General features: G+C 42.9%; 1 long non-coding RNA gene across 8 annotated transcripts in view; it reads right to left on the bottom strand.

Moving 5' to 3' along the window:
* The window catches only part of LOC130258382 (uncharacterized), an 83,302-nt gene that overhangs the window by 5,250 nt on the left and 56,204 nt on the right, over positions 1–21,848 (bottom strand). For 5 of the 8 annotated variants that reach the window (XR_008841496.1, XR_008841495.1, XR_008841497.1 and 2 more), the window contains 4 exons: positions 15,625–15,743; positions 10,620–10,707; positions 9,372–9,494; positions 3,318–3,589 (listed from right to left, as the gene is read on the bottom strand). This is a non-coding gene — a long non-coding RNA (uncharacterized LOC130258382). Of the gene's footprint in view, positions 1–3,317; positions 3,590–9,371; positions 9,495–10,619; positions 10,708–15,624; positions 15,744–18,136; positions 21,829–21,848 lie in introns of those variants that run through there. The other 3 variants (XR_008841501.1, XR_008841498.1, XR_008841499.1) reach the window with 3 other exon arrangements.

Genomic DNA, 21,848 nt, shown 5'->3' with positions numbered 1-21,848 from the left:
TTGGCAGGTGGCTCAATAAATTGGTAACATGCTGCACAATCCAACAAGGAGCTTTATCAATCAAAACAAGCCCTGAACAGGAATGTTCAATCACTCTTCTCTAGTGGAATCAGCCTAAACGTAATGCTTTCATCCCAAGATAATGTTGGTCTGCAGATTTGGATCTGTTCTCACTGCTCCAGGGCTATTTATACCTTCATACCTTGAGGGTTTACTAATTAGCAGCCTTCCTCCACACCCTTTGGTATCACTAAAGCAATCTCAGTGTAAGGGACTGCTTTCTCATGGTATCTCAGGGTGTGGAGAACAGCTGGAATCACTCAGAGTGTGAGAGTCTGAGCAGCTCTCCAAGAGCAGAGATTGAGGGATGGCAACAGCGCTGCTTGCGCAACGAAGCGCCCTGGCTGTGCCAGGATGGCTGTGGCTGACAGGGCATGGAAGATACTCTCAGCTCAGCCCACAATCAGCCATAGTCTGCCATACCTCTCAATCATTTTTGTTCTCTCCTTGCCCACCTTCCCATTTGCCTTGTTCAGCGTGTGGGGTCTTGCACAGGCAGAAGATCCTCAGCACAATAGGGGCAAAGTAACAACAAAACCTGAGTATGAGAGTTTCATGAGGAGTCTGGGAAAGCAGCTGAGAGCTTGGTAGTGCCTGCATGGAATTACTCAGTGATTCCCACACTTCACAAACCCTCTGATGCACAGTTTCTCACACAGGACAGCTGGGGTAAAGTGCTTGAAAGGTGGATTTTACTGAAAGTAAAGTTTTGCTGGAGTATCTTTTCAGGTAGTTTCTAATAACATGTGGGTGTTTATTTAAAACATAATTGCTTGCATCTATTTTCCACATTACTTGCTTCACAGCTCCACAACACAAGCTACTTTAAAGGCCTGTCATTAACTTTTCAAGTTAGTCATAATTATCATTCTGCAAAGTTCAAAATTGGAGGTGGGAAAAACTTTTTTTCCTGTTAAAAATGCACTTCAGACCAGAGTGACCCTGATGTGATCCAATGGCAGCTCCTACTCAAAAGATGAACCCTCACAGGAAAACTGGCTGTTTCCAACACCCCTTTGATACCTGCCATTGATTGCCTGTTCTCACAGCAGCCTCCTGCCCTTTGCTCCTTTGTGTTCCTGTTCCAGCTCCTCCTTTTGTTGCTCCCCTTCAGCACTATTTTAGAAAGGTAATGAAACCCTTGTGCTGATAGAAATTGCCAGATACAAATGGCTGTGAGAGCCTATTTGTGTCTATAACATGAAGCAAGGGAAAAGGCTTTCCTGGGTTCTGTTTTCCACCTGCAGCACAAATCCATCAGTGAGTGTGCTACAACCACAGGGAAGAAAGCAGAAGGGTGCCAGCAGACACTGATGGACATCCACCAGCACCCTATCTCTTAATTCTCCAGAAGTGTGGGAGATGGAGGCTTTCACCCCAAACTGGATGAGCTGTTGTTTCATTTGTTGGTGGGGATGGTGTCAGGTCAGGAGCAGTAAACACCTGGATCATGTTTGATCTTTATGTTCCTTCCAACACAAGTCATTCTATGATCCTCTATCTATGATCTTCCCCTCAGGGAGAGGCATTTATCAATGAATATAGAACAAACTTTCCTTTTCCAACCTTGATGCACGTAGCATTTACCAAACTCTATCTCAGGATAATAGCAGTTTTCTTCACCAGACACCAGTTTTCAAAGGGAAAGCTGGCACAGGTGGCTTCTCAGAACAAAGGAAAAGGCATAAGTATATTTTTTTCTTTTTTCCTTTGAATGTTTTGCATGCAAGGCTGTGTTAAGTACAAAGCAGATGACAAGCTAAGAAGATTGTTTTGGCTGACGCAGGAGTCCATCTCTGTTCTGGTGGAAAGAGATGACAGCAACATGTGCAAGACAGCCTGGCTGAACTGCAGCCTTAATGTGAGATGTTCACATCTCAATAGACTTTGAGATAAATGGCCTTTATCTTGTCTTCCATATGGTTTTGCTTTCCATGTAGTAAGTGAATCATAACATTGGCTGAAAGAGAGCAGCTATGAGACTGCACCAAGCTGGGGAAGGAGGGAAGAGGAGAGAAAAATTTGGAGGGCAGAGAGAAACCCTCCATGGAGGATCCTGATGGAGTATGTCAAGATGAGAATGGTGCAGCAGTAATGAGCAGCTCAGGAGGCTGAAGAGAGCCTGCCCAGCAGGTGGATGAAAGGCAGTTCCTCTGGATGAGAAAGCATCATCTCCCTGGCATTGCTCACTCCCTCAGCTGGGTTTGGACCAAACTACTCACTGGCCACTTTGCTTCAGGCCAAGCATGTGTTTGAACACACAGGTGGTTCAGAGCCTTGGAGGGAAGGTTGCCTGTCACAATGACTTCAGCAGGAGTTCTGCTGAGGATGTCCCTGGGACTGTGCACTCTGTGATGCCCCAGAGAAGAGGCAGCAGCAACATGGGAACAGGCTCTAATTGAGCATTATGACATTATGATTACATTACTAACTCTCTCAGAGTGAGTTAGGAGCTGCAAACACAGTCCTTCATCCCAGCAATATTTTATACCTTAACATATTAGTTGTCAAGGTTAAAGAGATATGAAATACATACTGAAAGCCAAAGCAAGTGCACTCAATGAGATGGCAGAACCACACTTCAAAAAGTCTTTGGTTTTATAAGCCAATTTAGCCCAGGTCTATTAAGAGCTCTTCCTGGTGAAAGAGTGAGGGTATTTTCTCTGCTACAATCATATCAGCCTGTACTCTGGGTTAATGGAGATAAGTACTACTGCCAGATTTTGTTCTTTCCCTGCATGTAATCTAATGCCAGATGGTTCTGAATGGGTATTAAATTCCTCATGTGCATGACCTCCCCAAGGTATTTATCATTAGAACCTTAAAATAATTCAAGGAAAGCTTTCCCTAAGCCTGACCATAAACCTCCTAATGAGGAGCTGAAGTCACAAAGAAAATCCTTTTTTTAATTCCCATTTGGTGGTTTGTTTTTTCCTCTCCATTATGACAAACAAGCAATAATTCAGAGATGCCTTTAAACTGTTTTAGTAGAAAACACATAAAAAATGAGTGTTCAGGTGAACAGTTCAGGTTCCCAACAGGGTTCAGAGATGTAGAAACTGAGCAACCATCTTCAGCCTCTAAAGCACAGGCCAGCAATATAACCATCCCTCAAGGCACATAGAAGTCACTCTGTCAGTAACTGACTGTTTTATTCACAGTGCAACACAACACCTTGTGTCAGAATAAACAGATCCAATGTCAAATGAGAAGTTCAAATGGGACCTTACCTCACAGGAGTACAAGGACTTACTTACATGAACACTGTCTTCACACTAACTGGAGTTGTGCAAGTGCAGCTGAATTTCCAGAGATTTTCCTAGGAGTTTTCTGTCCTTCTTTTGCACAGCATGGAGGATACATTTAAATGATTTTACTTTTGGTTTTCAACTTGCAGTTTACTGCATTGCACCAAGCCTCACTTGCTGCCTGTTGCTTGAGCACGTAAGAGAAAATCATTCATATCCTCATGGGTTTTCTGTGCTTCTCATTAGTGGGTCATCCAAAAGCAACAAAAGTATTCCTGCAGCTGAATCATATGTTGTGAGAACAGGGAGGGGTGAGAAATAAAAAAAAATAAAATAAAAATTTCAGAAATTTTGGGGTGTCCAGACTGTCCAAAAGCCTTTAGAAGGTTTACCCTGTACATGTAAAACTCAGCTCTCATTAATATCTATTTCAACTGGGAATATGCAACATCTGCAAAAATCCCAATCCCTGGCCAAAACCACAGAAGCAATCATCCTGAAAGAGTTTAGTTTGGGTAACTGAGGAAACTGAACCCAGTTCATGGGGAGGGCATTCAGATGCATGAGACCTTAATCATGGCACATCTGAAGTCCCACACTCACCTCCCATCACCTAGGAAGATGAATCTGAAAGATAACATGCTACTTCCAAGATCTGGTACTAGAGCAGAGCCACCCAGCATGGCAGGAGACCATTTATTTAGAAATAAATAAACCAAATATAAATAAAACCTGCCTCAACACCCAGAAATACCCTGTCATGTCATCAAGGATGGCATCACTGTGCAGCACATGATTTCCCCAAGCTCTCACCCACCTCTCAAGCCACACAGACAGTGCAAGTGCAGGCACCTGCTCTACATTCTGCCAGAGATGCAGGTGGCCTCTGGAATGGGACAGGTGGGACCCTTTGCCAGAGCTTAGAGATGAGTCAGGAGCACTGAGCTCTGAACAGACACTGGAGAAAACAACATCCTGATAGGAAACAGCAGCTCATGAAAAGTTTGAATGTGAGTCTGCCCCTTCTTACCTGCAGCACCAGATGTCCTGCCCTCATTGCCACCTCACCTCTTAGGTAAGTTTGTCCTCTTCACCCCAGTTCCATTCATGTTTTATATTCACTGTTTATATCCTTGTAGATACCCTCACCCAGGCTCCAACCATCTCTCCTGCTTAATTCTCATTGTATTTATCTCCACACTTTCTTTATTATTTATTATTTATTATTTATTATTTATTATTTATTATTTATTATTTATTATTTATTATTTATTATTTATTATTTATTATTTATTATTTATTATTATTTATTATTTATTATTTAATTAATTATCTCTTTGTTGTAAGCAGCTCATTAGCATCTCCCTGACTCCCACATTCTAACCAAAGCCCCTTTTACCTGGTTCAGGTCCCTGTCCCCCCACCCACTCCCCACAAGCCTTGTGTCTTCCTTGGGCAGCTCCACTGAGGCCAGCTTGATGTCACCCCCCCATCCCAAACTATCATCTGGCCTGGAAGAGGTGTTTGTCTGGACAAGGGAATAGTTAAAGTGGTGAAACACTGGCAAAGACTTAGGGCCAAAGCCCTGTCTGAATTCAGAAGGCATCAGAGCTGGGAATGGAGCACAACCCAACTCAGAGACAGGGAGTTGCCCCCATCACCCCTTGGTATAATTTTCCTCCCTGGCACCCTGGCTGTGCCCCAGCAGCACCATCATGGGCTGTGGAGGAGCAGCAAGGAAAAACCAAAACTGGCTATGGAAAGAACTAATGAAGCTGTGCAGAGCCCTTCAGTTCATCCTGCAGGCAGTGAAACCCTGCCCAAGTGCAGTGTTTTATAGCTGCACACAAGCTATTTGTTATCCCAGGCCAAGAAGAAAAAAAAAGAGCTGTTGGTTTCTGTCCATTCCTTGGATGCCATGATTTAAAAGAACAAAGGAGCAATGCTGCCACCAGGCCTCACCAGAGAGGGACATGCTGGGGCTGGAGGACAGGCCACTTGTCCTGGGGAAACCCAGCACTGGGCTGGGTATGGGACACAGCTCAGGACCTGGGGTGTTCCATCTCTGGGGATAAGGAGTATTCACCCTGGCACCTCCAGCAGGAGGGAGGGAGGAGGGAGGCACAGGCTGAGCGGGCTTTGCTCTACAGCACTTGAGACGAAGCAATTTACTAAAAAAGGAACTTGGACACTTCAGTCCAGCAAGCATCGAGGCTGTGTCAGCTCTGTGTGCAGTCCCTGGTGACCAGGAGGAGGAGGAGGAGGCAGTGGGAGGAGAATGGCCACAGACACTGCCCTGCACCCAGGGTCTCAGCCAGCCCAGAAGGGTGGGGAGAAGCAAATGGGGTTTGGTTTGCTCTCCAAGGAGCAGCAAGACACTGGTGGGATTTTCCCCTTCCCACTCCTGCTGCCCAGTGGCACTTGCTTGTTCCTCAGGGCATGAGCCCACTGTGCTGGGTGTCTGTGTCTCACCATCCCTGGACACCCAGCAGGGCTCCCCTGCCCCAGGGGTGCTGCTGTGGGGAGCAGCACTCTCAAAAACACAGTTCTGGCTACGTGGATAATATCAACTTATTATAGCATTTCCCTTTTTTAGCTGTGCTGCAGACGGCGTTCTCAAATCGCTGTAAAGCATTCTTGCTTTTTCTTTCCTTTCCATTCCTCAGTGCAACTTGACAAGTTTTGTGGTTCTTTTAATATGTGGGTTTATTTTATGTCACCGAGCACTGGCAAGGACAGAGAGGCTTTTAAGTCACAGTAATCTGAATTTTAGAAATAACAAGCTACAAAGATCCATGATTAAATGTGGAGCACGCAAGAGCAGCAAAAACAAGTACTCTGTGTTCTTTAAAAGATCATCTGGGTAACAGTGACATAACCTAAGTGCCCAGTTGTAGTCCAATTTAATCAGCAAATATGCCTCTGGAGCAGAACCATCTAGCTTAGGAAAAGAAACAGAAGTACAGTCACCACCAGTAGGAGAAATTAATGCATTCCGCTCAGACAAAGATTAATTATTATGAATCACTCAAAAAACACATTTGCCCCAAGTGGGAGTACATGGTCTTCTATTCATCAAGTTGTTTTCAAATAATCATTAAGCATTAAAGACAGGAGACAATTTTGTTCTCACAAAGTAAGCACTACAAAATGAGGACCACCTTTTTTAGTTTGCAGCATTTTGATCAAATGTAGTTGCCCAAAAGTAGGAGAGGCAGAATATCTGCTAAAAGAAATGTGTATAGGTGCAGAGGACTGCTAATTCCAGTATAATTTTTTACATAAGAGTTTTCCTGTCAGTGCTGATTTTGCTATGTAATTTTTATCATAAATTCACCAAATTAAATTTCTATTTGCTACTAATTTTGTCCAGTTTAAGGGCCTCAGCTATAACCTCAATGGCATCTCAAAGGGTCATAAATCAGATTAAAAGCCAAAAGTTGCCACAGTTGAATGTTTTGAATAAAAATGAGCATGATGGTTTCAGGAAGGGCAGGAATAAGCATCTTATTAAGGTCTCCCTTTGCATTGGGGTTCTATTAAAAATACTTCAGAAGGATGATGGTGGGACAAGTATGTCTGAAGCAGACTGGGTCATTAACAGCAGGCTTGGCTCCCCTGCATCACTTGCATTTCATTTTCCATTTGTCTCTGGGCAGTCCCTGTGACAGTGCTCTAAGAGACCATTGGTCTGAGTAAGACAATGTGCAAGAACAAGATCACAGTCAAAATAAAATTACTTTGTCATTTACAAGAGAAAAGAAAAAGTGCAAAATTAAAGGACAGCAGGAAGCAACTATGTTACCAACTGGAGAATATTATTTTTTTTTAAAATTAAATTTATGTGTATGGAAAGCTTCTTCTGTGAAACATTCCCCAAACCATCACTCTATATTCATGCTTGAGCATTCCTGGTGGGACTGGAATGAGAAACTTGTTTCCTTTTACATTGCAGGGCCAGGGTGAGGCGCAAAGCAAATATCAGATGATGCTGGTGGGTCACTTCCAACTCAGCATATTTCATGATTTCTGTAAGAATTTAATCAGCAGAACCCCAGATGCTGAGGTTGACTTCACAGCCAGCTTTATCTGGGAGACTGAGAGATGGCTTCCAGGTAAAGCATTCTTCTTTTCTAATAGTCCTTTTCTCCAGTGTTAGAGACAGTTTGAGGCTCAGGCCTCACCCAGCCCAAGCAGGGCTGATGGGCAGGGCTTCCACTGACACTTTTTCCATTACAAAATAATGTTCTACCCTAACATACTTTGTTTGACACCAATAAATCAAGGCAGCTCTTTTAATCATACCAGAGACTGAACTAGGCCAATTTTTTAAAGGTTAAAAAATTTGGTGACTTTTCAAAAAAACTTTTTTTTTTCTTTTTTAGTGGCACAGTTCAGTACTTCCTGTTCCTGGCAGCAGCTCAGAAGTTCTCTGAGACATGCATCTTTTTGTGTCAGTTCTGACCCAAATGAAATGAAGAAACCTTGGGAATCTCACAGGAGATGGATTTTTGTGAGTTTTCCAATTTAAAGAGGTGGAGATAAACCAAGATAAGTGTCTGAGAAAAGATCTGCAGCATATGGAAGGTTCATCTATAACTAGATATGTCTGCCTTTATTTTTATGGCCTTACACTTTTCTAGAGATATGCCTAGAGGCTCTTGATTAACACTGGAGTAGTTATGTAAATGAATGAATGGGACAATAGATGTAGTAGAAGAAAGCCTTCATTCTTAACTCTGACAAATGCTTGCTTTCCAAAGGAGAGATTGTTTTAATTGGCCAGCTAGTTCCTTAGAATGGGTTACAAAGGACAGGGAGAGGACCTTCAAAAGCCAAGCAATTCTGAGGCTTTTCCCAAGCAGCAGCAATGATAAAAGAAAAATGTCGTGCTTGTTTCTGTTACTAGTAATTTAAAATGCTAATAATTTAAAAATGCTGCACTTTGTCATCAATCTCAATTTGCCATAATGAGCCTTGCAGGAAGTTCAAAAGTTGCAGTGGGACAAAAATGGGCTTAAGGGATGTTGGGCAATTCAGAAACATGATTCCAACTGCACCAGATGATGTCTGTGTTACCCTAAATAATATTTTACTGTTATGCCTGTTCTAAAGTGGAGGCTGTATGCATGTTTAAGCACGTATATATTTATAGATGCACATTAATACAGAGAGTCCATGTGTCTACATGAATGTTCATATTAACAAATCTCAAGGGGAAGACTCCTCCAACAGCTATAAAGGTTTAATCTCTTATCTAGTGCCTTCCATGTTTTACTTGGTTGAAGGCCTGGTATTTACATGTTTAATTATCTAAGATTTCCTCTCTCCCAAGGAACACATTGGTTTGCCATGTTCAGTAAAGTCATGGAACGTAGAATAAATCTTTCTAGTGGAATAATATGATGCTAAACCCATGTTTTATCTTATCCTCACCATGTACTTCGGTTTCTTTAAGTGGATCTTTGTAGCAACCATACTTACTATAAATTAGTCATGATGATATTACAGCTGAATTTAATTTCAAAGTCTCTCAGCAAGTTGTTAAGCATTTGTTGTCTAGGTCACTGCTGAGGAAATTTGAAAACTCTGGTATGATTTATGAATATTACTATATTAGTACTTCATAAAAGGCTATGGGGAACACAAGCACATAAACCTTTGTTTAATTTCGTTCCAGTAAAAATTTCATTTCTTATAGGAAAATAAACAAGTAAATCAATCTTGAATGATTCTGTTGTTTTATTACGTAACTTATAATTTGCCTTTAGACATCCAAGCCAAGTAAAATCTGAGACCCTGCTCATTTTTGTTGAAACATAATTAGTTAACACTTAGAATTATTCTGCAGAGATTGCTTCCTTGAATGGCATCCATAATGTGATGTAAGAGAAGAAAGTTCAGGAACAAAAGGCTTTTTTCATCCTCTGTATAATTATCCCTATTATTAGCCAATTTCTCAATGTAAACCTTTTTCTTCTGAAGTTTACTCAACTGTTCAAGGGAAAATTAGTTTCCTAAAATTCCTATGACATCAGTGTTCAGTTTAAGAGATGCTGTTACCTTGAGATTTGATGTTGTACGAGTTGCATGGACACAGAACTTCTGTTCCCCATCATGCAGCCCATCCCCATCACTGGGGAGCAGTCCCATCTGAGTCCCTCTCAGCTCACAGAATGGGAAATGCTGAAGAGTGAGAAGACAAGGTTAAAAAAGTCAAACCTTTGGCCATTTTTGCCAAATCACAAGCTAATCACAGTTTATATTAATTATCATCTGAAGATTCAGCTCTCCTTTGAGAAATTTAAGTCTGAGGGACTTGCACATGGAGGAACACAGTGACATTTTGGAGGATCTGGTTGTTGCTGTCTAAATCACCAGGTCTGTTGGCTTTTGCAATACCATGCAATGAAAATGTCCTTCACACTAGTGAATGACTAACCTAAACCAGTATAATTTCAAAGTTATTGTAGGTGTATATATGTTAGCTTCTCAGAAATATTGCAGACATTTCTCCTTCACTGGGAGGCAGTAAATCCCCAAGCTTAACTAGGTTTTCTCTTGGACATGCTGCTTCACCTTAGGTGGGTCATTTAATCTTTCTCTGTTTTGCTGTCCATAAAAGTATGATAATATTGGCTCACATCACCTGCTGAATAAGCCAATATTCAACACAAATAGCTGATGTGAGATTAATATTTCTTAAGTACTTTGTTGCTGAGAAATGCTGTCAGTCCAAAGTGTATGCTACTATAATTATGGTATACAATGGAAATCAGGCAGCTTGTGGGTATTCCTGAGCCTCTGTATCTGCTACCTGACTTCACACGTGCATGTCCAGTGGAAAAGAGATTTAAAAATAAAAGTGTCCTTGAAACTAGATAAGAAACTTTCAGCCAGTGGAGAATGTCCATCAAAACCTATCTGGGCCTACAAGTTTTTTCAGTCATTTCTGTCTGATTTTGTTTCTTCATGTGCTCAAATCCACCATTCTGGCTGGTAAAGGAGGAAGGGACAGCTTTGAGAGAAGGATTGTGGTAGGTCAGGGTACAGCAGGGTTTGGAAAGGTTTTGATTCCTGATGTCTGCCAAAGGCACACAGCTGATGGTGGCAGAGCACGAGGTGGCACAGTCCTGCCATCTCCACATCTCACTCCATGCCCAACAAGAGGATCCAACAGCCCACATTGCTGCCCACTCACCAATGAACTGAAGCACATAACTACTCCCTTTGGCTGGGAATTCCCAGAGAAAAGGTGACTGGCCCATTCTTTTTCCAAATACTAGTTTTATTTTCAGAGGTATTACATACCTTGTGTCAAAGCCTTGCACAAATCCTAATGCAGCATCTTCTGCCCCAGAGCAGAGGAGCAAGGAGCTTTTCAGCATGCCTAGGAGAGCTCAAAAATATTTTTTTCTTTAAAACTGTGAAGTCATCAGAAAGGGCTGAAATCTTAGAAAGAATGAGATTCCACTTATACTAAACAATTGCTGAGTTTAATCTTTTCCTTCATTCTTCTGTCTCTTTAACATTCTTGTGTCCCTCTAACTTTCTTCAACCTGAAAAATGCCCTGAACATTTTGGGAACTATCAGGAGCAAGAAACAACCATTAGCAACCATTCAGTCACATCTGGCCCAAGGCATTTCTGAAACATAAATCACTCTATTCTCACTGTTGGGCAGAGGATTTTCTAGCAAAGTGGAACAGTGGGTAGAGCAGGCTTTCTCCCCCCAACTCCACATTTCTCCAGGGAATTCTTGTAGGTTTCTCAGCCTCCACCCAAGCAATGTCAGGGTGCAGCTGTACTGTGTTATACCACCCCAAAGTGTGTCCCCACTGCCCTGCAGATTTGTACACTTTTGAGGGGAGGACAGCATTACACAGCTGCTTTGTCCCATGTGTGGGTTGGTTTGTTTGCTTGCTGTTTCATTATGAAAAAAGATGGGCTGCTAGCTTCCTATAAAATGAAGAAAAAAAACCCCAAAAAACAACAGCCTGGAGATAAAAAGTCCCAAAGTTCTAGAAATTGTCAACTCCAAGAAATGTGGTGGGTGTAAAAACCACAAATTAAGCTTTACATCCATATACAGCATCTATGTTTGTTCTGAACAATGCTCAATGGTGAGAGTGGGGAGCCCTGGGAGCGCTGCCTCCCACTGCAGACATGCCTCCCATTCCTGGGCACAGCAAACCTCCCTTCCCACAGACACCCCCAAAAGCCTCTGTCTGTTCCTCACAGCCCTGGGCAGGAATTTGCTTCCTCTTTGCAAAGCCTTTCCAGCAGGGTGGAGGTGGGCTTTGCTCCAGAAGCTGAGGGTACATCCCCAGCCGTGTGTGAGCAGGTCACTGGACACAGCATCACCTTTTTCACTGCTGTAATTATGGGGAACTCCAGGTCCAGTCAAGGACTGGGTTTGGCTCAGTCTTAGCCCAGATCACACAGTGTTAACCTAGCACAAGGGGTGTGACAGCAGTTCATCCTTGGTAATCCACAATAAGTCAGGAGAGGACAGAAAATGTTAGTTATGTGGCTAATATTTGCATACTGCCATTCATTAAAAACTCACAGTTACTCAAAAGGAACTAAATTAGAGATTTTTCAACCAGCTCTTCTCCAAAATTTGAATAACATGGATTTTTTTTTAGTCTTTTAGCAAATGTACAAAATTAAATGAACATGAAAAAAATACCAAATCTATTTATCATGAACATCCTCATCTCTGTGAGATCTCTGTAGCAGCTGAAGGTATTACAGAGACTGTAATGCACAGAGTGCTTTAGGGTGAGAAAGTGCTTTTGAATATGTTATAATTCGTTTAAAACACACAAAATGAGTTTTAATGCATGCAGTCAAACCATTAGAAACTTTTTTAAAGGAAAGGCTTTATAAATATTGGGTTATTCAATAGATGTAAGACCTCACTGATTCAGTGAGTGGAAATGAAAATTACTATATAAAACTACTTTTACTGTGTCCTTTGCTGCTTTGGAAGTTAATCTAGATGCTATTACATCTTTACATTGGTATTACATCTGCTATTACAGAGATGACAACTCTGTATTAGGCCTTAAAATCTTCAGTCCTTCCAGAAGATATGACACAATTCACTTGCACCATGATATTTGGGAAAACTAAATGTTTGCTCACCTTCATGACTTTCTCAGAGAGTCTGCATGGCAAGTGCACATAAATCTTTCAACTGAGACTCAGGCACTGAGAAGGAGCTACTGAATTGCTGGCAGTGTGAGCTAATGTGAACTAATATGAACTTCATGCAGAATTTTGCTTTGGCCGGAATTGCCGGTTGGAGTGAACTTGTAGGAACAGGCTCGTCAGAGACCTGCCAGGGGAGCCTCTCTGGCAGGCTGGGAGCTGCAGCTGGAGCTGCCTTTCCTTCAGCTTGCTCTGAATTTAGGGCATGCTGGTGCAGCTCTGCTGTAAAGTTTTAGCTGGAGAGGAGACAGAGAGGAACCCAACAGACCTGGAGCAGAGGAATCTCAGGATAATCCCAGGGCAAAGTCAAGCCTTGGGTGAAACTGCAAAGTGAGAAGTTTATTGAGGCTCAGACTGGGTCTAAGGCCATCTTGTCTGGGCTGAAGAAGCTGTGGACCCAGGAGAGATGAAAGCATGCAGTTTGCTTGTTCTAATGACTGTCTGGGATGCCTGTAGCCAGAAAGGAATCCCCACCCCTGGATGAGAAGACTCACCACCCCCATGGAGCCACACAGGGAGCTCAGTTCCCACCAGACAGGAGCTCAGTCCATCCTTCCATCACTGCCTGACCACTGCACAGCAGTGAGGCAAGTCTCACTGGGACAAATAACACCTTAAACCTTTTAGGGAACCAAAGAAAATCCCAACAGGACAAGCTCCATCAGCTGCACCCCTGAGTCCAACAAAACACATCACTGTCCTCACAAACTTTGTCTCAGCAAATACAATATTTGGGCTTGACTTGTTTTCTGCTCTCCCAACTAAAGAAACTGTTGTTGTTCCCTTAAGAAAGATCTTCCCCGTTCACAGTCAGGAAGGTTTCCCTGATACTTTGCCAAGAGTTGTATAACAAATGGCTGATGAAACAAATAAGAACAGGCCAGAGAGAAGAGAGGAAATATCTAAAAAGATGAAAAGGACAAATGAGTCTTCAGAGAATATGAGCTATAGAGGATGCGCTGAGTTTATGTCTGGTGGATTTTGCTTCATTTCCAGTAATTCATGCTCTGTATGTTTCTAGAAACAGATAGATGAAGTATTTACAAAACCCACACCAGTGGATCCAAGACAAGTTGTGAGAGAAAAAAAAGTTTTCTAAGTTTTGACAGTCAAAAAGGATTTGTCACTAGGCCAACACACAGAAGAATTTTCCCATTCTAACTTGGGCTGAAAAAAGCAAATAGGATAATTTCTTCTGTGCCTGATTTCTCTGTCCAGTGGATTCACTCCACCGCTGCTACCCCTGCACTGGATGGTCCATGGACCTCAGCCAACACCTTTCTGTCACAGTCCTGATTCTCTTTCTCTTTCTCTTTTTTGAATAGTGGTTAGTGCATGGCCAGGACTATCCCAACCTCCAAAGACAAAGGCACCCAGCAGATACTCTGAAGGCATTTTGGTCAGGGGTGTCTGAGCAAGGTGCCATCACTGCTGTCAGGCACTGGGACAGGCACAGTGAGTGTACTGCTGGCACACACCACACAGGCCAGCCTGGACACTGGGAGGACTTCAGAGGAGTTCAGGAGCAGAAAATCTAGGAGGAGTAAGGGGAAAAACGTAAATAGGAGACAAAAAGAAAATGAGAATGAAAAAACTCTATGCTGTGTAAAATTTGCACATGAATAATATTAAAATAATGCTCATTTATAGGCACATTATGAACAAGCAGTGCTTGTTATTAACAGCATGGTCCTAGGATCACTTTGCACATCTGTGTTTTCCATTTGCACCAAGAAGCAGCCTCTGGAGCACGTGTTGTTCTGTGTGCATCTACCCTGTGACTATGAGCACCAAAACTGTCTGGTACACAGATATTGGGGAATAATTCCCTAGATATGCTGTGCGTGTATTCACAAGTAAAATATGGTGTTGCTGCTGGGCTAGTGAAAAGGATCCAGCTTCCTTCATGCAGAAGGGAAATAAAAAGCCCTTTATTAAAGAATCAGATCACACTTATATAGAATAGATTGTGGGACTAAGGATAGAAGTGGTTTCATTGGTGCAAGGCAGGGGACACCCCCGGTAAACATGCTTTCACCAAAACATCACGTCTCTCACTCATCCAGCAGGTGCTTAATCATTGTTACAATTCTTTCTCTCATGTTTTCCTTGAGCAGCCTGAGAAAATCCAAGCTAATTCTTTCTCTGGCTTTCACCAGTATCCACAATATGGAGCCACACCAGTGTGCACACAGAAAACACTCAGTTTGTATGAGCAAAACAGGAGCTCAAGGCAGGGCAGCACTAGAGAGACCAGCTCTGAACAGGCAACAGCAATCCATCAGGACCTGTCGCTGCCAGAAGACAGGGTAACAACCTCTCAACAGGAGCCACATCTTAATTTTTGTCTGGGCTGGTTCCACCAGCCTTCCTCAAGACCCTTTGTGAATCCAGAGTATAACTTGGACAAGAACATGCTTATCCTGACCATTTAATGCATTGTTTAGGGAAATTCAGGTGTAACTAAGCCCCATAAACTATCATTACCTCCTTCTGAAAAGAGTCTCCTAACAAGCTAAAAATTGTATGAGTAGCAGAGTCATTTTCCTTAATGAAGTTTTCATGTGTTTCATTTTTACAATATTGGTACAAAGGAAACTCTCACACATACAAATGGGAATTTCAGGTGACAGATGCCAGCTGATTACCAGCAGTTAGCTTCTAAAGCACAACCTGATTGCAAAAACTAGAATTTATACCATTCTTATTAAACCAATTCACCATTGTCTCAGCAATTCTCTGTTTCTGTACGGTGATATTTTATCCTGGCATAACAGTATCCATAGCAATTTTATGGGTGGAGTTCAGATCAAGGACATGTGCTGCTAGCTGGAAAATTACATTTGATCTCTGCTTTTCCTTATCTCTTCTCAGGTTTTATTTTCTCTTAAGTTTAAAGACACTTTCATTAAAGAAATTATTTCCTTTCTTTGGGAGGCTGAATCAGAAGGCACTAAAATCAGTGAGAGACTTCCCATTAATTTAGAGGAGCTTTACATTAGACTTTCAATTAGAAACAGTTAAGTGTAGAAGTATAAAGGAACCAAAGATAAAGGAGAGGGGAGCAGGAGGTGGAAATGTTTCATGAACATTTACAAACCTCTAAGGTTTCATTTGGCTTCATGTTAAATTTAGGTCAAAGGTTTGGGTCAGCTTTTGTTCTCCTCAGCCCCCGTTTGCTCTGATCTTCTGTTCCAGAGTGGGATCTTGACAGGTGCACTGTGAAAAGGGAAAAATCAGTTTGAAAAGCTGGGCTCAAGACCTGCTAGAGGCAGAATGATGGGGCTTTGCAGTTTGTTTCAGGCCAGAGGGAACACAATTGGCTCACATAAAGCAGCGCAGCATTGGACTGAACGCTGCGGATATTTGAGGAAATGTCATGAGAGGGACACGTTGGAATTAATGCTCCTGCTTGGCATCTCTGCAATCACCTCAGTGGGGACAAACCCTGGAATCTGGGGCTGTGCCAGGCCTGAGGCAGCAGCACTGACTGTGTTTGCCACTTGTAAAACTATCCACTTGTGGACAGTGTTTTGTTGGCCAGTGGCAAAACACCAAATCTCCCACAGGGAGATGGATCACTCATCCTGCAAAGGTCACAGGACTCCAGGGTGGCAAAACCATTGTCCCCAGCAGCCTTTGGCTGCCATTGACAAGAGATGAGTGAGGAACAAGAAGATTTTGGCACTTGAGACACAGAGATACAAATAAGGCAACTCCATGAGGAGAAATAGATCTTCAGGTTAATTTATTGTAGTTTTTATAATTTCTGGATGATGTTGTGGGAGAATCTGCAGCTTCCTGACACGTCTTCTAGCTAGTTTCAAAGGGAAATAAAGGTTGAAAACAGTTACTAAATTCAACTGAATTATGTTAATCCACTGGATAAATTTAGGGGAGGGGGGAGGGGGCAAAGGGCAGCTGATATATGGAAAGAAAAGAAGGATGTTAGGAGCAGGAGTGATAAAATCACCAGCCCTGGGGGACAGCAGGAAAAGCAGGCAGCTTTTAGCCCCTGAGCACTAAATGTTCTGTCACAACACAATTCCTTCTGCTTCATTCCCAGCTTCCTGCTCCTGCCTGAGTCCCTTCCATCCCCACCAGGGTTTGCAAGGCTGCTCTAACCCAGACTACCAAGATCTGAGTTAGCACTGCTTGGGTGCAGCATCACTGGATGGGGCTGGCACTTCACATGTGTTTTGGCTCAGATTTATCCCATTTAGTTTAGGCATTTAACCACAGACTCGGTCTCTAATTCCCTTAAAGTCCTTCTCCAGCAAGCAGAGAGGGGAGGGCACTCCCAGGGCCATCCCTGCTGTTGGGGATCCTCGCTGGGGCACCCTGCTCAGGACAGACCCTGCCTGTCACCCCTTCCCTTCTGCTCATTCTGCAGGCAGCTCGACGTGGCCACAGAGGAATAGGGACAAAAATAGGTCTCTGACCTACTTCTTGGCAGCAGGCAGCACTGAGAGAGGCTGCTGGAGCCGAGGGGGAAGAGATCACAGCCACACAAATCACGCAGATGTGTTGTGAGCTGGGAATGACATTGCCTCTCCAGGCTGGCTTTTCCAGCTTTCCTGTCGAAGCCTTTTCTCTCTGTTTTTCACCATTCTTGACACACAGACCTGGACAATTTTCCCCCTTTACTTTCTGTTGATATCACATTTTCTTCTGTGTTTGTGTTTAACAATATTATTTTCCATGGTTTTGAAATCAGCTCAGGACACAGTTGTTGTCTCACATTTTGGAAACCATGAATATTTGAAGATTATTATATTGAAATCACTTCCAAATATGAGATTCTTTTTCTTCTCGAGGGAATTGTGCTGTTATACTTAAATTCTTTTTATTAATTTTTTCCCTTTCTGATTTAAATTCAGACATACTGTGGATTTATATTATTACTTTTCATCAACAGCAAGTACTTTCCATGCTAGCAGGCTCTCAGTGGTGTCTGCACTGAACAATAGAAAATACCTATTCCCTGGAGGAGTTTTCTCTAGATAAATTTTTATATCTAGTCTATGTTTTTAATTATCAATATTCTCTAGTGTTTAATCTTCCACAGAAACTTCCAATATTTTTAGGACATCTTTTCAGAAACCCTAATTGTTTGCTTGTGGAGATTGAACTGAATCCATGGGATGGTCAGCCTTAAACACCTGACACATTTTACTCTTGTTTTTTCCCATGGGATGATTTATACCAGGTTGGCCAAAGACCTGCTCTAACAAGGACTGGATGCTGTATACTACACAAATCCAAGGACTCCCATTGTAATTAATTACTTAGATGAAATAATTTCAAAGAAAACATTTCCTTTGTCCCATGTAAATAACATTTTCATTACTCATTTCAACTGGCTAAACAGCAAAACCAAAGTTTTTTTCTTAATAAAAAGAGAATGGTCTTAAAGCAAACACCACAAAGTGAAAAGTTGCTGGAAATTTCCTTTCTGGGAAGGGATGCAACAGAACTGGGGTTTTATCCTTGAGACACCAATACTTGGGGTCAACTAAGGGACTATATCTGAAAAAATGGAAACTCTCCTGCGAAAAATAACACATTATTCCTGCTGACTGACTGCAAAGAGGAAAAAACTGCAGTTTTACCCAACACCTCTGCTCTGGTCCCTGTTCATGCCTGGGAAGGTGCATTTCTTCCAGGGTGAGCCCGTTGCTGTCACATCCTCCCCTCAGCTGAGCCCTGGGGGTTTCTCTGTGTTGTGCTGCCAGGATGCTCCTTACACCCCTTCTGCAAACACTCAGGACAGGTCTCAGCACACCCAGCAGCAATCTTCCAGTTCCATTGGCACAGAGCTATCCTTTTCCATTCCAGGAAATCAGGGAGTGAGGCTCAGCCCTCCCTTTGGTAGAGAATCACAATTCTTGGGCATCCTGTAAACTTGGCTGTTTAGGGTACCCTCAAACAGCTCCTGAGCTTGCTTAGCTTTAAAAAACATAATGTTGTCACTGCTGTTGATGCCATTTGGGCTCAGATTTATGAAAAATAAAGTAATTTTTGATTAAATAAGCACACACCTGTACATATACTCACACTTCAGAGGTTTGGGAGAATTAGATGTGAATGGCTGTTGATGAAACTCAAACACTGTGTGCTGGTGCTGGAATTCAGAGCCAGCTTTCCGGGATTAGGTGTCCCTGACTAACCTCAGCTGTTAGAAATTATTTTGGAGCTTGGCCCTGGCAGGTGAGGGGTCACTGCAAGGAGGAGAACAAAAGCTTTTCTTCTCTCTTCTGCCCCTGCCTCCTCCCTCTGCAGATTGGGCAAATGTGGTTTTAATTCAGAAATACAAATGTCATCTTCAAAGTCACTCTGAGAAGGAAGGGCGGGGGATAGGGAGAGCAAAAACAAAAAAGAGAAAGAAAACCAACCAAACAATTGGATTGCAATTTGTCAAGATTATTTTAACTGTGAAATTGAACTGGAAAGTCTTAACAGCTGATGGATGAGCCAGTGGGGGAGGAAGAGAGACTGGGAGTGCTGGAGTTAGTCTGCAGTGCTCTTGAAATGCAATGAACTTTCCTGCTGTCCCAAACAGCATTTAATATTTTTGCTTTCTTCAAGGCCAGCCCTTTTCTGATGTAAATAACCCTGTGATCCCATGTCACCAGGAGTCTAGGGAAAACAGCTCCACCTTATGTGCTGTTCCTGGAGTGCTCAGAGCAAGGCAGAACTGTCACCAAAAGCTGTTTAGGAGCTTTAAGCAGCAAAGAAACATTTTTTTTTCCATCACCTTGCACTTTTGGAAGTGTCCAGGCTGGGAGGTGTTTTTGTTTCAGGCTGTGATGGCTGCATACCTGCTGCAGCTCTGGCAGCAGCTGTGAAGAATGGGAAGGGTCTGAGCACAGAAGTCACTGTGAGCTCTCACTGTGCTTCCTTCATGGATGTGACACTGACATAACACACCCCAGGGACTTCTGGAGCAGACAGCACTGGCCTGTTCCACGTGCTGGTTTTACAGCAACCGGGCTGTAAACATGTAGGGAACTGAAACACATGTGGGCAGTGTGTGTGGTGGTGGCTCCCCATGCTGGGTGACAGCAGAGCCAGGGTCAGGGCAGCAGGAACAGTTCTGCCATCCTGGAGAGGACTCCTGCTCCCTGGCAGGGCTCTTGTGGGCAGCCTGGATGGTGCTGGTGCTACATCATCGTGCTGTCTGATGGTGTAGCACACACAGCACCTGAAACAGCTTGTGTGATGCACGGAAAGTTAACCAGATACATCTCACAGGAGCTGATGTGTGAGCTGGATATGCTGCTCACCAATGTAAGAAATTAAAGCCTTCATTTCCAAGCACAGAGGCTGGATAGTAGGGTCATCCCAGCCCCTCTTCCTTAGCCTGTGAGGCAGTGGCCCATCAATCAGATACACACTGAGCATCCTGTTTTCCTCTCCCACATCCCCATCCTTCAGAAGGAAAAGTCTGTTTCTACATGGACTGAAAGCAGAATTAATCCCTCTCTGATTTCCTCCTCTAACTCCTTGTCCCTGACACCCCATTCCAGCTTTCATCCTATCTGGGCTATTTAGTCTACAGCAGGGAAGACAGAGAGGAGACATGATAAGAGTCTTCAATTATATAAATGGCTTATGCAAAGAGGAAGGCAATAAATTGTTATCCACATCCACAGGGAAAGCACAAAAAAAGTAATGTGTTTAAAAGCATCAAGTGAGACCTGAGTTCAGAGCTAGAATAACTTCCCTGCTGCAGGGTCACTGGGCACTGGAGGGGATTGCCTGGGCAGGCTGGGGGATCTCCACGGCTGACAGGTTAAAAAAACACTTGGGACAAACAGGTCAGGAGTGGTTTGTGTGGGGGTGGATGAGGTGACTCTTCAGGTCCTTTCCAGCCCCGTTTCCTTCTATACCATAGTGGTAACTATTCCAGCCTCACTCCTGGCAAACAACCACGACAAAACTCCACTCCTGTGTTTTTGGTACAAGCTGGCATTCTTGTGGCAGCAACACAGTTGGGTCAAGGAACTGATGAAGCCAGAAGAGAGGATGATCTCTCAGCACACAACAGGCATAGCTGTAAGGTCCTGCAGCACCCAATTATTCTACCTAATCCTAAATAATTTAATTTTCTCTTAAACAGTCAGCAGGAGAAACTCAAGCTCCCAAGAGCTCATCAACTCTGCAGAGCACAAGGGTTCACACTCAGAAATGCACACTGATTCTAAAGCAGTGGCACCTCAGCAAGTAAGACAGAGTTACTTTGTCCTGTGCAAGATTACCAGATACCTTGGAGTGGCAGCTGGCACAGTCTCACCCTGCACAGCCCTTGCAAAAAGGAGCATCCCTGGAGATGCCCTGCTCTGAAATGCACTTCTCACCAAATTGCACTGAAAATGGGATGGATCCTATGTTTACATAAGCATATCCTTAAGTGCATTGCTGGACTAGGGCCTTACTCAGATATATTTCAGGCTTCTGGAGGTCAGTAGGGATTGATTGGCTTCTCTGCATGACCTGGGCACTGAAAGCCTGCACGTGTCAGGGTGAGGATATTTTACAGCATATAATTTTTCTCACTGAGTTTCCTAGGCAGAAGAAATGGCCAATAGCAATAAAGTCAGAATGTATTTTCTCCTAAAAGAGAGGTGTGAGTGAACCCTAACAGATGTAGTTTGTATCATTACTGCTGATGAAGTCAGCAACCTTTAGCAAGGAGACATGATCAACAGCTACTTGAGAAGATACAGCTGCAGGTATCCAAATGGACACGAGCAAGGAAGAGAGGTGTAAAAGGAAGTAGCTGAATATTTAAACCAGATGAAAGTTGTAAGGTAGGTTATTGACCTTGAAAGAACCAGATAAGTAAAGAAATGTACAGAAGAGCAACAATGATTTATGTACTTACCCTGCACAAATATTAGAATGGCTTAATCAAGAGTGTAGTAAATGATGAACAAAGTAGAGCTTTATTGGATTAATGACAGAAGACTTTATATAGAAAGGCTGTCATCTTTGGAAAGTGGGTAAGAGAAAATATTTTAACTCTTTTGTTTCCAGGCTTGAACAGTCCTTTTTCTGCACTTATCCATCTTACACTTGGTAGTTACATATCTGTTCCCAGATCCTTTGTGACAACAGCAGAACCCAATGTATGGAAAGCAACAGGACACCAGGAAGGGGCAGCCTTGGAGACAGAGATGATAAGTGCTCAATGATTTATCAAAGATGATAAAAGCTAAAAGCATTTAAATAAGGATCTGTTTCTAACACTGTGGAAAGAGGTGGGAGTTTTGGAATTGACCAAGAGGCTCTCAGACTTTACCGTGGTCCAGAATCCCTAGT

Source organism: Oenanthe melanoleuca, chromosome 12 (assembly GCF_029582105.1).
Source record: "Oenanthe melanoleuca isolate GR-GAL-2019-014 chromosome 12, OMel1.0, whole genome shotgun sequence".
NCBI lineage: Eukaryota > Metazoa > Chordata > Aves > Passeriformes > Muscicapidae > Oenanthe > Oenanthe melanoleuca.
The sequence above is the reverse complement of the archived record's forward strand: the minus strand, read 5'-3'. Positions and strand labels throughout refer to the sequence as shown.